The following is a 16,858-nucleotide window of genomic DNA, read 5'->3' as shown; positions in this document are numbered from 1 at the left end:
CAGAATTTCTGTGGGTGGATCTTTCTGTTATGTAAAAGTATAAAACGGGTAATAGTTAGTAACCCATTTTATATTTATCCCATTTATTATTTGTACCAAGCATGTCTTGTAGCAGCCAAATTAGGCCCTAACTGAAAATGGTTTGGGCTACCTGATGTAGTTTTGGTGTAAACGCAGCTGGTTCTCCAGGTCGCATATCTTTTTAAGACAGGTAAGCCACAATTTGATATTCTGGTTAACTCATGTCATGCCTTACCTACAGATGCTTGAAGCTGATCCCAGGCAGATTGAAAAGCTGTAACCCTGATAATCTCTTATGAGCACAAAGATTTACCTTTCACCAAAGAAAATCAAATAAAACTAGTTATGAAAAGTAAGAAAGAAATGACGGAATAACATCATAGATTTTAATTTATATTATACTTGGAGAAAGGAAAATTAGCAACCTTAAAATGCATTGCTTGTTTTAATACAAAACGGCTATGACATGCCATAAAATATTAAAACAAGGAATTGTAAGAATGAATTGCCTTAAGCGGCGTAATAAAAAGCTCCTAATATCATTTTGATGTTACCACCTTTGGAGTAATGCTTCTGCATCTATATATAAGAACATTTGATTTTGAGCCAGCACCAAAAATACTCTGTTATTTAAGCCTGTTCAGAAAGAGAACAACATGTGCATTAAAGTATGTAGGTTTCACAGTGAACCTGCTACTACATGTTATTATGATGCATTGAACTTACCCACGTATAATAGTACTTACACAAAATAGCTAATTGGCATTACTTATTAAGTAGAGGTTAAAACATTCTACAATATTCTACTATTGACATGGATTTTTGAAAGTTATATGGCATGACACAGCACTGCATTATTTCCATAATTGTGGACTTGAGTGTTAGCGGAGAACGATACGTGTGAGCACCTCAAGTGAAGAGAGGAAGTAATGGAAAGAAAGAAGAGCGATTCCCTTTGTACTTATTGCCATCGAACCCAAGGAGACTATCATGATAAGTCCAGATGGTGCACTTAACGAGGATTGTATTTCACACTGGCAAAGTAAAGGTCGATTAGACAATCCAGTTAAGGGTCAAGGGCCTTGTGAGCTCTTAATAAATAACATAGGGCATTAAGTTCATTTGCAATCACAGTAATTTCTCAAACCTTTATGCAATACTGATAAATTTAGGATAAATTTTTTTTCAAAGAAATCAGGCTACTGGCAACTTCACATGAACAATTTTTAAAGTGGATACATTCCTATAATATAGTTGCTATAGGGTATGATCTTTAGTGCAGGATTTCGAAACAGGTCTTCTCAGTCAGTTATAGATGGATAAAAATAAATAGTCAAAGCATAGTGTTGGTCGTGCTTTGGAAATTTTGATCAGTTTCTACGTAAGTTTGTTTTGCTTGGAGACTATATGAGATGAACAAAAGGGTCAGAGTTGACTTGCAATTCAGCACAATTTTATTCACAAAATACACTAAAAACCCAAAAGGGGCTATATGACTAAATATTATCTAAAACCCTGCTCTTTCGCTTTAAAACTCCCGATTCTTACATAAATTAGTTTACCCATCACAATGTTAAGTCTTTGTTGCAATCCCTATCTGGACTACTACTCGCTAGCAGTCTAGGACCAAATACTATCTGCGCATTTGACCTTGGCCAGGCTGTGTAGTTGGCTGTGGTGAATTTAGTAATGGTTGGTCTCGCATGTTGTTGGCTTCTCTCTCTCTCCAAGTTGTTGGAGCTCCTGTACTGGACTTAATCAAGTCTTCACTGAGGGAATAACTAATAGGTGTCCCTTCTTATCCCTCCTTGCTTCATCCTTCCACAATGCTTCCTGGCCTTCAGCCAATCAACCTTCCTGGTCAAGGTCATGGTGTCCAATGACCAACAGGAACTTCCCCAATTTTATATTAAAAGTGTAAGTGGTTTTGCGCCTGTGGGTGGCATTATGAGACAGACCAACTGTTGGAATATTCATCAATTCATATGGAATCCTTGATACCATATATGAAGAGATGTTGGAGCTGTCCTCGTCATCCATGTTCTGATGTGTCAGAGTCTCATACCACTCTCCATGCTTGGTCACGGTGGGAACCCAGGACTCTGGCAAGTCTGCTCATAGTACTGTAATACACAAACCAATCTTGTTTTCCTGGGAAGATCCTTGCTTGCCTTTGTCTTGTGTGGATGCTTTGTGTTTGACCTATTGTTAAAGGCCCGTTGGGCTTGGCTACTTAAAGGTTGCCCATTCTGAATTTGCGAGTAGCCATTCAGACTCTGGACGATCTAACTACAATACACATATTCACCATGCTGCAATACATACACAATTCTGATTTATTAGTGATTGTGTTATAATCATACAATTGTATGAATTCATGAGTCCCTTGACAAACAGAAACATCTGAAAGAAGATATTGAAAGAGAGACTTTCATAAGTACATCAATAGTAAAAATGTCGTTAAAAAGAGTGGTATTCATCCCTCATATGTGTCAGTCAAACTTACTGGAAGCTTCCTCGCATTCCTGGGAAGGGTATCTCCTTCCGATTCTTCCCTGAATCCAATAGCATTTTAAGGGAAGTAGGACAGTAACAGACTTGAGAATAACATCGGCAGCCTGGTGAACTTTGCAATGTGATGTCAGATTAAACTAAATGCAGAAAATCTGAAGTGACACATTTTAGTCAAAAGAATGAAGATTAAAAATTTGATGGTACAATTTAAAGTTTGTATGAATGCTTGCAGAAGTGTGCAGAAGATTCATGAAAGTTTCATCAAGATGAATTAGTACCTCTACATCTTTGTATAATACCTGAGAAAGCCTTAATGAATATTCCAACAGTTGGTCTGTCTCATAATGCCACCCACAGGCACAAAACCACTTAACACTTTTAATTTACAATTGAGCGTTTCCCATTGGTCATGGATTGATATCCAAGCAGAGACGAAGGGTTAAGGAGACAGCTGCACTATTGGGACTAACAATACAAATACTTTAAAGATGAGAGCAAGTGGATGGTGTAGTGCAGGGTTATCCAATCTTTCCATGTGGTGATGGAGGGGGCCACACTTCAATTTTTCTCTCTTTGGGGTGTGGGTGGCAAACAAATTTCAGGAAGTTAAGGTCTGGCATAACCATAAACAAGAATTTCAGAAGAGAAAAAAGATCCAAGCAATAAATTGATAACATAATTGAGGCAATGGGACTAGTTTTGAGGCAGTCTTTAGCAAGACTGGAATTAATATTCTCACAGGCCGATTTGCTACTGCTGTTGGACATGTTGAAAAATAGATTAATGGGCTGATGGGAACTTGAGAGTGAGCTCAGGTTCAAGGGAAGAAAAGCTAGAAAAGGGAAGTAGAAGTGAGGTAAGAAAAAATAGAAGATGGATAAAGTAAAAGATGTGAGCGTTCCATAGAGGCAGGGTAAATAGTCACTGAGGCCACTTTGGTAAGTTATGGTGAGAATACTCACTAGGCCTTGTAATGGAAGTCATGCAAAAAAAAACTCGATACGACTCCATCATGGCCAAAAAAATCCATAATATTCAGTCTTATGTTTATATTTCTCCATCCCCTGCTACACACTCTTCCTGCCAAAACACTCTCCATCAACACAAACTCTTTCCTTCCCAACATCACATAGACTCCTTTTATTTCTCTCTCCCTGATTCATGACGTCATGGGTTCCAAAATTCTGCTCTGTCCTCTTGACTGTTTCCTTCAGGGGACCAGCACATGCACAGGATGGAGACAGCCTTGTCATTTCCCTCAGCTCTAACTTGAAGTCACTACCACCTGACTTGCTTCCTGACCCAGAGCTTCTTTCCACCAAAACCACTTTCCAACCCAAAATGCACCTGCTTTCATCCATCAGGCTGATATCCAGTCTCTCTCTGTCACCTCCATCTCCACCTCAGCAGACTCACAGCAGTCACTATTGCTACCTCCAGTGCTTCAATGAAGCTAGTCATATTCAAGTAGCTCACTGCATTTCCATTTCTCCCTCCTATTTGCTGTAGCAAACACATGGGAGAAACAGTCTCTGATTTGAGAGTATCTCCTTCCTGAGACTTTCACTTCTACCTCCTGTGTTTAGAACTAAGGTGGAGGGCCAGGTAAGATTCCTCAGCAGGTCACATAGTGGCCTTTCATAAGACTGGACCAGCCTGATATTTGGGATAGAATTTGGGATAGTACGAGATGGGTTTATGAATGGTTAGATGGACAGGTTGGAAATTGGGAAAATGATGGAGGGGAAGGAAGCCTTCCAGTAACCTATCAGATTGGTCAGTTATGTATTAAAAATGTTGATTGGTACTTTGCCTGTTGAATGCATATTTACTTCAAGGCTTTCTCAAATGGGTGAAGCCAGGGAAGAGGCGAAGACTGAGAATCTTTCTGATTTACAAGTTGGCTGGCATTCTCCAAATGAATCATATAGTAGTTTTCGTGTTTTACCCACACAAATTTACCTATCTCACTCCAGGTCTGGTAAATTCATGATAGGATTGATCAACATACAAATTTATTACAGAAACTGGTAACTATTTGTTACACAAAAATACAGCTACACTCCATAATGTTACATGTTGCATGATAGACTGAGCATGGCTTCAAGTCACATGTTCTAAATCCTGGTTACCTCCTCATTAGCATGTTACCTCTGAAAGTGATATCACAACATGCTTGAGCCACTTGAAAATATCTTCACTGAAACTGCATTGGATTACATCAATTATCTACCACTGGAGTCTATCCAGGCTCTCCACATAGCTGAAACTGCAGATCTGACTTTAAAGCTACACTTCGTGTGAAATATAACAACAGCACTCACTTGTTGATGTTCCATTTTAAATGCTACTTTAAGAGTAGTTTACTGTCTGATTAAAATATATCAACCAAAATATTTTACTCCTTCATTGTGTCAAGGTCAACAATGTCACTGAAATGTCTCCCTGGATGGAAGGAGATTAAAAATGTTGTATCCTTAAATTGGATATATGTTTACAAAGGTAGAAAATTGTGACAAGTAGTGCATCCTTGCCATTTTCAATTGGGTCTGGAACAGGGAAGGAGGTTGCTTGAATACAGCTTACTGACTAAGTCGTTCAGATTGTTTCCATTAGGAGACAAATTTCATGTCTTTGAAGGGACTGCTGGGGATGCTCAAGACCAGGTCACCTTCAGTTAAGTTATAATTCATGTCGAACGAGTAGGAGAATCCTCCCTAGAAACACAGATCACGAGTGACATGAAACTGGGTCTCAATGTGGCTTTGCACTCACACAAAAACCAGTGAGTTTGCAGAATTGCTGCTGAGCCATCTTTATCCCTCCTTGGGCTCTAATTTGAAAAATTCCACCCTCCCCCATTGAGTTAAAAAACGTAGATAAAGTCTTGAGCATCCCCAGCAGTCCCTTCAAAGGGTCTAGGCCCAAAACATCAGCTTTCCTGCTCCTATGATGCTGCTTGGCCTGCTGTGTTCATCCAGCTCTACACCTTGTTATCTCAGATTCTTCAGCATCTGCAGTTCCTACTATCTCTAATGACTGTGCATTTTCAGTTTGTATCTCTGGTGTTGATATTCAACTGCAATGCAAATAACTCTTTAAGTGCAGACTGTGACTGTGCCACTAAAAGCTAAAAATAAAAGTTTACTGCCATTTCTCTTGTTGTTTGCCTTTTATCTATTTAAGCCCTCCTCAAATGAAATGTATTACTGCCATGTATGCAACTGTAAACAATTACTTTAAAATAATTGTGTGTATTTTTAAGTCCATTTTGATTCTGCAGAAACTGCTCTGATTTCCACAATAGTGGGACTGGGGGTCATCATTATGAAACTGTTTGGGAACAGTTCCAAATGGTAAATTGCTATAAAACCCTCAAGTCAATTATGGATTATCTTACATATGCCCTATGGCAGCAGTTTACCATTGTTCCAAAATCTTGGTTGGTATGCAATCTATATTTTATGGATTTTTTAAAGACAAATGTTTCTTAAATGGAAAATAGAGAAAAGCATCCAGTGTACTACACATAAAGGAACTATTGTTACTATGACTTTATCTACGTTTTTTAACTCAATGGGGGAGGGTGGAATTTTTCAAATTAGAGCCCAAGGAGGGATAAAGATGGCTCAGCAGCAATTCTGCAAACTCACTGGTTTTTGTGTGAGTGCAAAGCCACATTGAGACCCAGTTTCATGTCACTCGTGATCTGTGTTTCTAGGGAGGATTCTCCTACTCGTTCGACATGAATTATAACTTAACTGAAGGTGACCTGGTCTTGAGCATCCCCAGCAGTCCCTTCAAAGGGTCTAGGCCCGAAACGTCAGCTTTCCTGCTCCTATGATGCTGCTTGGCCTGCTGTGTTCATCCGGCTCTACACCTTGTTATGCACAGTCATTTCCTGGATTCATGTATACGTACAGGTTGCAGTAATTGAAAGACTGAACAAAGTTATATAGTGTGTTTAACAACCTCAGGTAGACCCAAAGTACTTGACAGCTAACCGAGGAAACCACATTTTGATCCTGCCCTCTTATGTTCCAAATAAACATGCAATTCCTGATATTAATTAGAATCCTAACATAAAATAGGAGAGGGTCAAAAATAGGGCTTATAACTGTGCTACATATAACAGGATGGGTTATACTGAAGCCTACTAAATAGCTACGAGCCGCTAAAGCTTTTTTTCTTGTAATCACACTGAAAATTTATTTCAACAAAACACAATTCTAGCTGGAGCATAGGACATATTCTGTGCACTGGAGAAAGTTGGTAACACTTTGTTGGAACAATTAGGCTACCAATAATTTTTGACAATCCATAAAAACAAAAAATAAAAATTAAATTCTGTGCTATTAAATGCTGGGAATGAGTAATTTTGAATATTAGGTCTCAGTATTACTATGAATCACTCTGGGGTCAGGGATAGCATAGTCGGATGCAGTGAAAATCTCCCCTTATTATTTCTAATACTAAAATGACCATAAATTGTTCTTTTAATTAAAATAGAAGTGCCTGTTTTTCTATGCAAATAACAAACTGCCAAGTAATTGTGGTAATCTTGCTGAACCTGTGGCTAGTGGGATATAAATTCATGAGCTTGGATAATGTCTGATTTTTTAAAAAATCATTCTTAGGATGTAAACATTGGTGGCAAGCCTGGCATTTACTGCTGTCCATAGTTGCTCTGGAGACGTAGTGGTTCACTTCTTCTAGAATCAATGAGTCTATTTGGTGAAGGTGCATGCACAAAACTGATACATGGGGAGTTTCAGAAATTTGAACTATTAAGGAATGTAATATATTCATCCAAATTAGGATGTTTGTTTGGAGTGCCGCTTGAAAGTGAAGCTGTTTCATGCATTTGCTGTCTTTGTCCTTCTATATTGGAAGGTCTCATGGGTTTGGGAGGTTATAGAATTATACAGTAAACAAGTTCTGCCAAAGGAAATTGATGCAAGAGATGCTGTTGCTGCCAGTAAATGCCTGTAGTACATTTTGAGACTGGTAGATGCTCATAAAATGGACTGTTCTGTTCTGTATGTTCATGAGCTTCACGATGCAGCTGCATCCATCAAGGAAAGTCAAAAACATTGACTTACACTCCTGGTGGATATAAATGATGGAGAAGCCTTGGAAAGTCAGGAGGTGAGTCACTCATTGCAGAATACTCCCATCTCAACTGCTTTGCTAACCTTGATATTTATGTAGCATGTCCAGCTAAATTTCTGGTCAATGGTAATTCCCAGGATGCTAATATTGGGACTTTGTGATGGTGCTGATAATGGTATTAAATGTCAAAGCATGGCATGTTGAAGTATGCAGATGAGGACAGTGACCTTGACTGCAACTTTAATCTGAAGCCTCAATAGGAAAGCAATCATGGTTTCCTCACATAGCCAACCTTCAGAGTAAGAGGAGCTGGGAAGGGAAGACACCCAGACAGCAATTCACACTGTGAACATCAAGAGTGTTGAAATTGTGTTGAAGCACCTCAGAGTGGAACAAGGTGCATGGAGAAAAGTTGAATTGACTGCACACTATGCAATTTTCAAGTTGAAATAATTTGGCCTCTGGCTATTTGCATGACATGACATGTATATTGTAAATATTAAGACCACTACAATTGTATTGAGCATCCAAAAGTGGAACATGGCATCTAGAAATAAGTTGAATGTTGTTGCATTGTATGCAATATTCAAGTCAAGATTATTTGTAATGTACTTTTAAAGATTTTATGAAAAAATAATAGTTTTGGGAAAAAGATATATCATTGGCTTTAAAAATAGAGGCATAGGGTAGAATTCTTAAGGTAAGGGACATCAGGATTCAGTGTATAAGTAGAGTTAAGCCACCTAAAAGTAACATTGGGTCAGGATCTCAACATCACCTGGTTCTGTTCCAGGGTTGACCTGGGTGGGTTTGAATGTGAGTGGAGGTCCTCTGTGCAAATGTGTGAAGTGGAATTTAAATATTTAAAGAATTCATTTATTCTGTTTTAATCATGAATCTTGGTTTTGACAGCCAATAGACCTCCTGAATGACCTGTCAGCAACTTGTTAGGATAATTGAGGCAAGTGGACAATGAGGAGTTCTTCTTCAGTGAAGCTGTGAAACTGGGATGCTTTTTGATCAATGAAACTGAAGAGCTGCAGCCAAACCAATGAGAGGCTGCTATTCATAACACTCTGTCTCAGAGAATGCTTTCATAGTTTAACAGATGATTGCCAACTTGCAACTCACTCTCCTGTCTTGCACTTCACTCACTATCAGCTGTACTTGCCTACTGCTAACCCTCAACTGGGCATGTAATAGCAATCAGTTCCCTTAACAAGTCTGATCATCAGCATCTCAGGCAGCTCAGCAAGTTGTTGTAACGTCTGCAGCCTCTTGGAACAAAAGCAGGGCTAACAATGCCAACGTCTGATACGATGCCTATCACTTGAGGGCTACTCCATTGCATTACCCAACACCCACCCATCCCTGACTCTCTGTGTCTTTCTGATATTGTGTAGTTCTTTTCTTCCCTTCATGGACAGGAAGCAGATATACATGAGTGTGAGTAGTTTTTTGTGTGGACAGCAGAGAAAGACAATATTTCTGAGAGGTGACTATGAGGCAATAAGATATGTATGAATATTGGCTGCCCAGATGGCAATGTATGATGCCTGGTAAAGAATGAGTGGAGTTGCAGGGTAACATGTCTGAAACAGTACTGTGTCAGAGAATTCTGCAAAAACCAAAGTGTGAGGCATAGCATCTGAAAGTGTATGACTCAGCTTTCCCACACTTGTGAAGTTCTGTATGCTCCTGGTGCACTGCCTCCAGATTGGAATGAACAAAACTCTCCCTGACTTTCTATTCTGTTTCCATCCATGAAGACTTTGATGGACAGAGTGTCCACTTTCACAGTCCTTGGAAGACCTCACCTCATTGTAGCCCCTCAGATCCTTCATCAAGACCCACAGGTCAGAGTAAGATGCTTGGGGAGCAGCCTTCTCAGGTGTTTTCTCTACTTCTGTGGTTACTGCAGTTTTAAAAGTCCATATGCATGTACTACATTGTAACCCATTTTATGGTCCTTTAATCAGAACTCCTTCCTTTAACTGATCGAGCACATCATCACACCCACTGTCTCTAATTGGTCAAGGAGACTGGAAGTTGATTGCCAACGTTGCGGCTTAGTTATACAGCTATGTTGAAGTCCACTGGAGATTCGAATGAGTTCTAGTGGCTAATAGTCCTTTTGATTGGCCAGGGACTTTCAGTTTAAAATCCCACCCATAGAGTGGAAAAGCAAAGAGCAGAGGAGAATGAAAAGGATGGAATCAGAAAGGAAAGACTTCTGTTACATGGAATGATTAGAGAAACAAAATGGTTACACGGAATGATTAGCAAGTCCTGGAGCACTGTGGGCAGTGAGTCCTAGAGTAGTGTGTGGGCAGCAAGTCTCAGAGCAGCACGGGCAGCAAGTCCCAGGCAAAGACCGGTGAGGGGGAGCAGTCCTGGAACTTACCTTGGAGCAGCTGAGTGCAAGAATGGAGTGGCCTGGAGGCTTGGAGCAGAACGGGGCTGGCTGTTGGACTGGGTCTGGAATGGGCGGTCAGACCATGTGCGGAGGCTCTGCATTGAGCTGCTCCAATGTAATGTTTATTTGAAATTTTTTACCTGACTGTAAAGTCAATCCTTTAATGATGTCTTATCTCTAACTTATTTTTAAACTCTATAAAGTAATGCAACTATTTTTTATTCCTCTTTTGTATCCAAGATTTATACCTCAGTACTTATAACTAAGATGGTGCCATAAGAGGCAGACATTGTAAAAGCTTTTCATTGTACTTCTGCAATGGAGTACACGTGACAATAAAGGATATTCTGATTCTGGTAAAGAAACTGGGTTGTTCTCTTCAGAGTGGAAAATAGTAAGGAGAGATTTGGTAGAAATGGTCGCTATCATGAAGGTTCTTAATAGTATAAATAAGGAGAAAAAAACTTTCATTGTCATAAAGATTGATTATTAGAGAACACTTGCCAAAAGAACCAGTGGTGCCATGGTCAAAAGAAGATGCATCAAGTTACTATAATTTAGATCATACTAACTGACATGGGGCATGTAAGTTGAAGTAGAATGGATAACAATTTTTGAAAAAGGAACTGGTTAAATGCTGGAAGTGGAAACATTTTCAGGATTAGTAGAAAGAGCAGATAAGTAATTGGGCAATTCTTTCAAAGAGCCACAGGCATGATGGCCCAGTGTTCTCTTTCCGTGATGTATCATTCTTTAATCACAATTAGATCATCTATTTTAGTGATGTTGGTTGAGGAATAAATATTGACCAAGACCCTAGTGAGAATTCCATTGCCCTTCTTGTAGCAGTGCCATGAGATCTTTTTCATCGCATTATGACAGGTGAAGCTTCAGTTTAATACTTCATCCAAAAGACTGCACTGCCAACAGTGAAGTACTCCCATGGTTGTACTTTGGAACAAGCAAAGCCGTGAACTCATGTGGGACTTCAACTTTAACATTATGACCCATAGGTGAGAACAGTATTACAGCTAATCTGACATATAGTGAGGATATCTGTATACAAAGAATCCAACAGGGACCATTGTCATTCATAAGGCCTTGCAGCTACAATTTATATTTCTCACTGAATAAATATTCTCAGCCCAAATAAGTTCACCATTTCCCCTGAACTCTGGTCTCAATGAATGACAAAAACATAATGCAAGTGTACCCTCCATTCTTTGAAAACAAAATTTGAAATTAACACAATCCGGTCTTCTTTTTTAGAACATTAGGTCAGATTTTCTGGTGAGCGGTAACCTCATGCAACTTGCAACTCTGCTTCTTTACACAAAAGAAGGGAGCCCTGCATTTCTGAGTGGAGATTCAAATGCTGAGAGGTACTTCAATTCTGATTGCTCTCTCATACCACAGAATGGGTGAAGAATGCTTAAAAAGGCCCCCTTTTCACAGTATTCAGCTGCTTTGTTCTGAAGTCTAAAGGTCCTGACGGCCTCTTTGATATCTGCTGTTAAAGATCAAGCACGTAAGGTAAGGTACTGAGAGGGCTAGGAGCCAGATGGGTAGGGGCTACGGTGCTAGGGCTGTAAGGTGGCAGTTGGGGAGGGATAGGGTGCCAGGTGGTAAATTGCCAAATATGTAAGAGATAGGGTGCCAACAGGATACGGTGCCAACTGAGTGCGGGTAAGATGCAAGGGAAAAGGTAAGTGTTTAGGGTATGTCGGGTAGGTTGGAGAGGAGATTTGTCAGGGCTGGGGGTTTGTCCTACAGTTCGTCCAATCTAGCAGGCAGAGGGGAATAGATGACTAGGTCTGGCAGTAGAGAAGGGGGGTAGTTAAGTGGGTGCTGTTTCTGGTGGGGCAAGGAGTCAGATTGAGTGTGGTGGTGGAGGGGATTAAGTACAGTATTAGTGGTGGTGGTTGGGGGTCTTGGGTCAAGGTTCTCAGAGGATGTGGTCTGGCAACTGCGGGAATCAATCCAGTTCTAGTGGGGCAAAGAGGGTGCTGTTTCCCCAGGTGGGGATGACAGGTCCTGGTGGGGTGTAGAGTCCTAGAGGGGATGACTGTCAGCACCCCAAGGGGTGCTGGGCCAGGATCTGTGGTGTAAGGGATCTAGGGGTTGTGAGAGTTAATGATGGAGTCAGTTTAATAGTTACTTAGGAGTTAGACTTTGGATTCAATAGTCCAACTTTTCCTTTGTAATTATGTTAGCTAATTTCATGGGAACCATCCATGGAGGTACAAGTGCTGGCTCCTTCTTTAATGGGAGGCTGCTTCAAATTTTAGCAGTGATATTAATTTGTTATCTCAGTTACTAATAAATGCAATTACATTCAGTAATAAACATAAAAATGTAACGTTCTTTTAAAGTTGTTAAATTTATATTTGACATTTTATATCAACAAAAGATTATGACGATTCCTAACAAAGAACTCAACATTCATAAAGATCGATTCAATCAAGTAAATTGATCCAATTTGATATAGTAAAGAATGATAAGGGTCATATGCCAATAAATTCTAACAAAGATACAGAATAACATTGCTCAGCTAAAGTTACCTATCACTCATTTGGTGGAAGCATGTTACTTGGCAATGCAAATACAGAAAAGGTAAAGGAAGGAGAAAAAACTAAATACACAGATGTATGTTACTTGTCAAATTACAAACTTACCTAAAACATTAGAACAGAACATTAGACAACAATACTGTAAAGACTGTCGGAACAATTTGTACCCACAGCAAAGGAAAACAATAGTAACAGGATTGTTTTTGTTTAGTGAAAATTATGTAAAACAAGTCCAAGAATATTAGAATCTTGTAGTAGTGGAGTTCCACTTGGACAGTCTGTCCTCCTAATGAACTCCTTGGTCTCTGCATTTCAGAGAAGAAATCTTTCATCAACTAGTGTTTTTGCAACTAAGTTCTTGCGTCCTACTGCAAGGCGAATAAACTGAATAACCTTTGAATCAGAAAGAATAAAACAATAATTTTAGAGAAAGGTGCAGAACCATTAGGTTTTGTTTTGTTTCTGATCAAAACTAATCATCTTTAACAAAGCCTGGAGGTAAGGCAGGTTGGAATTTTAAATGAAATAATGAGACTATGTGATTTATTTTTCTCCAAGTTTTGAACTTGAACTCTGGTCAACTGGGGTCATTGAGCACTCGAATTTTTACTGATTACAGAGCTCATTACAACAAGATTTAATTCTATCATCCTCTGATAATTCCTAGGAGATACTGGAGGGTAATTAGTAGCATCAGCTCTGGCTGATTTTTCTTCAAATTTTATTTCGGAGATAGTGGGTAGAATATTCTTATGCAGGGCAAGATGAGCTTGGGTCTGTGTGGGCAGTTAATACCCCCAAAAGTGATGTCTGATTGAGACTCTGAAACATATCTACTTCTGTGTTTCACTGGTTCAGGACTGTAGGAGGGGCGGGGGGGGCTGTCCCTTTATAACTGCTGGGTAAGACATTTACGTATTATAATTGGTATTGAACTACTTTCTCAACCTAGCATTGACTTTAAAAGCTGGAGCACATGTTTGCTGACACTTACCGTTTCTAAGCATTTATTTAGAGAGTATACATTACATGTATGAGCCTCCTAACCCACAACTATATATTCACGCTGTATCTATTTAGAGGAGCTTAGGTGAATCCCCAGCTAATGTCCTCTAACTTAATAAAATTAAATGCAATAAATATACAAACACCATGTATTGTGAAGAATCAAATTTTGATGTGTTTCGATGGTATTTGTAACTTGTATTGCAAAGACACATATTTCCGTCGAGCTAACTGGTGAATTGGGGAGATGCTGCAGAAAACAAAAGAACATGGTTGGTGAAGACCACAGGAGAAGGTAAATCCACATGGAAGGGTTAGTGTTGATTATAAGGCCGAGGAAGTGCTAATCTCAAAGAGGGTTGAAGATAAGTAGTTTATCGGGTAGTCTACTGACCCTGAAGGGAGAAAAGGGGAAATCAGAGAATGCGTTACAGAGCAGGGAAGGAGATTACAAGTCTGGTTGTGCTAGGGCTAACAGGAGCTTGGTGGTAGGGAATTGGGTGGAATGCATGGCATGATGGTAGAAGAGTAAATTACTGGGTTGGAAGAATTGGTTGTTTATTGGGGAGATGTCAGAAACCTGAGGGGGAATCTGAAGCCTAGAGAAATTAAAGTACAGGCTATTTTGGAATGGGTTTTATCTTGGATGAACAGGGAAATTTTAAGTTATATTGACATGAGTGGATTTTATTGCACGTTTGTTCTGAACCTCAGCAGTGTCATTATGCCTTTAACAGACTTGTTCATAAAAGGCACAACATTTGAATGGGTGTATGAGTTTCAAAGTGCCCTTGAAAAGGCTGTACTGACAACAGCACCAGTTTCAGACATGCCTAATAATGAGAAGCCCTTCAAACTGTCTGTTGATACTAACAACATTGGTGTTTTACTGCAAGATAATGAGATGATTGAAAGACTGCCAGTTATTATTTAAACTAACTGACTGCATGTCAATGAAAACATTCAATTGTTAAAGAAGAAACACTGAGCCTTCTGCTGGCTAAACATCGTTTTGAAATATATATCAGCAACTACATGGAAGAAAGCATTATTTACATGAATCACAATCCTCTTTATTCATAGCACATTTACTTCTTCAAAGAACTCCAATAAATTGGCCAAATATGATTCTGATTTCCCTTTCATAAAACCATACTGAAACAGCTTAATTACCTTGTTTTCTGAAGAAGGGTCTAGACCCGAAACGTCAGCTTTCCTGCTCCTCTGATGCTGCTTGGCCTGCTATATTCATCCAGCTCTACACCTTGTTATCTCTAATTACCTTGAACTTTTCTAAGTGCCCTGCTCTAAAGTATAACAGCTCCTAAGCTAATTGACTTCTAGCTTCCTGCTTTCTGTCTCCATTTCTTTTTGGATAATGGAATTATATTCACTATTTTCTCACTAGTCACAATTTTTTTAATCCCGAGATGAAGTCGATCAGGACTCAAGGACTTATCCATGCACAGCTCCGATGATTTGCTCGGTACCACTTTCTTGGTGATAGTAATACCTTCCTTCTTTTCCATTTCCTCATTTGTAGATGTTTCTGAGATGTCACTTGCATCCTCTACATTGAAGACCAATGCAAAATACCTGTGGAATTCAACTTTTAGTTCATCAAAAGAGGTGTATACCCAGCAACAAGACAAAATTAATTGGCCTTTAGAAAATTGTGGGTTGATAAATAAAAGTTAGCACAGATTTGAAAAAGGCAAATTATATTTGATCAACTTGATTCTTTGATGAAGTAATGGACTTCTGAGAGAGAAATGAGTCCTTGATTTAAAATCGCTACCAAACGGCCACACCTCTAACATCCCCAAAGTCTTGGGCTAGATTTTTGCACTCAAGATGCTGGAGTGAGACTTTAAAGCAACAAACTTTGAATTCAGGGGTGAGTGTGGTATCAAGTGAGCCACAACTGATTCCATATAACACTGGAGGATAACTGGATGCAAGCTACAAGTTCTAAAGGGAATTGGCAGTCTTTTATTTTCCTGTTCACATTACTTAAATATACATGTGACCACAGATTTGAAGTTAGACATACCTTTTGTTGTATATAAGTTAGAAATGCAGCAAAAATGAAACTTTGAGTAGCAAGGTCCACAATACAGAAAAACAGAGTATCGAAAGTAAGAAGTGTGCTTTCATTGCCATAGTACAGAACTTCAGTGAATGAAAGCTTTTCATCTAAGACAAAGCAGAAAGAAAATTTTTAGTATTGACCCAAAGTAAGAAAATATCTTTACAACTCTTTGACAATTTGAAGATCTGACTTGTTTCAAATTATAAATGTTCTGTTTTTGATATATTGTAATGCAATTTAGACCAATGATTACTGATTACTGGAAACAAAATAACATACACAATTTATCTCACTTTAAAGTGATTGATGAGTCATTTCTGACCTGGTGGACTGTTTAAAGCATGTTCATTGCTAAACCTATTTATTCAGTAGAAACTTGTATATTGACTATCTGGCTACAAGAAAATGCAGGGTGAACCTGGGGATGCTAATTTCAAATTGTACAACACTTTTATAAAAACTAGCCTGCTCCATTGCAATCAATATCACATAAGAAAACTACTTATTTCAGAATGGTCAGATCTTAATGTCCAAGACAAAACTAGAATTAAAAGTAACTGATAAAATATCAGTTAAAATAAAATAGTTAAATTAATCAAAATGGCGATAGATTCCCAAGACTAGCTGTGTTCTTATCACTGAAAAATAATTATTTTGTTATTTCATCAAATTCTGTTTGTCCATTTGTGATATAAATAAGGTTGTTACATGACAACATATTTAAAAATGAAACCATTTCCATCACTAGTTTGTCTTATTACAACCGAAACATTCACTAATATTATTTAAAAACATATTTAATCAAATGAAATGAAGTATTTGTTTCAAAGTTTTTTTCTTGTACTAGTAGTTCTCAAATTATCTTTTTTCTGTGGTGAAATATGAATTGACTTAATCAATTCTTTTAAGACGTTACAACTTATTATTAGATTTATGGAAATGAGTAATTATAGAAAGGAGACTCAGAGTTTATAAATGGAAGTTATACCATTGTAGAAAATGGTTTTGTCTATAGGCTCATGTAACTCCATTCCAATTAATTGTTCCAATAATAGTTTATCCTGTACAATGTAATCCATGTCACGAATTGCCTGTAGCAATGCAAAAAATATAAATTCAGTGCTTTAT

The 16,858-nt window shown here is 38.6% G+C and overlaps 1 long non-coding RNA gene across 3 annotated transcripts; it reads right to left on the bottom strand.

The window, feature by feature from the left end:
• Positions 1 to 6,407: 6,407 nt before the first annotated feature.
• On the bottom strand, positions 6,408 to 16,858 carry LOC109914094. Of its 3 annotated transcripts, XR_007261876.1 has the most exons (4): positions 16,719 to 16,858; positions 15,692 to 15,834; positions 15,152 to 15,234; positions 6,408 to 13,026 (listed from the first exon to the last, which is right to left on the bottom strand). It is a non-coding gene; the product is annotated as an uncharacterized LOC109914094 (long non-coding RNA). The 3 variants fall into 3 exon arrangements; XR_007261874.1 differs by lacking the exon at positions 15,152 to 15,234; XR_007261875.1 differs by lacking the exon at positions 6,408 to 13,026 and having other exon boundaries at positions 14,862 to 15,234; positions 16,719 to 16,842.

Source organism: Rhincodon typus, chromosome 4 (assembly GCF_021869965.1).
Source record: "Rhincodon typus isolate 14 chromosome 4, sRhiTyp1.1, whole genome shotgun sequence".
Classification (NCBI taxonomy): Eukaryota; Metazoa; Chordata; class Chondrichthyes; order Orectolobiformes; family Rhincodontidae; genus Rhincodon; species Rhincodon typus.
Note: the sequence above shows the minus strand (reverse complement) of the source record. Positions and strands in the feature narration are given on the sequence as shown.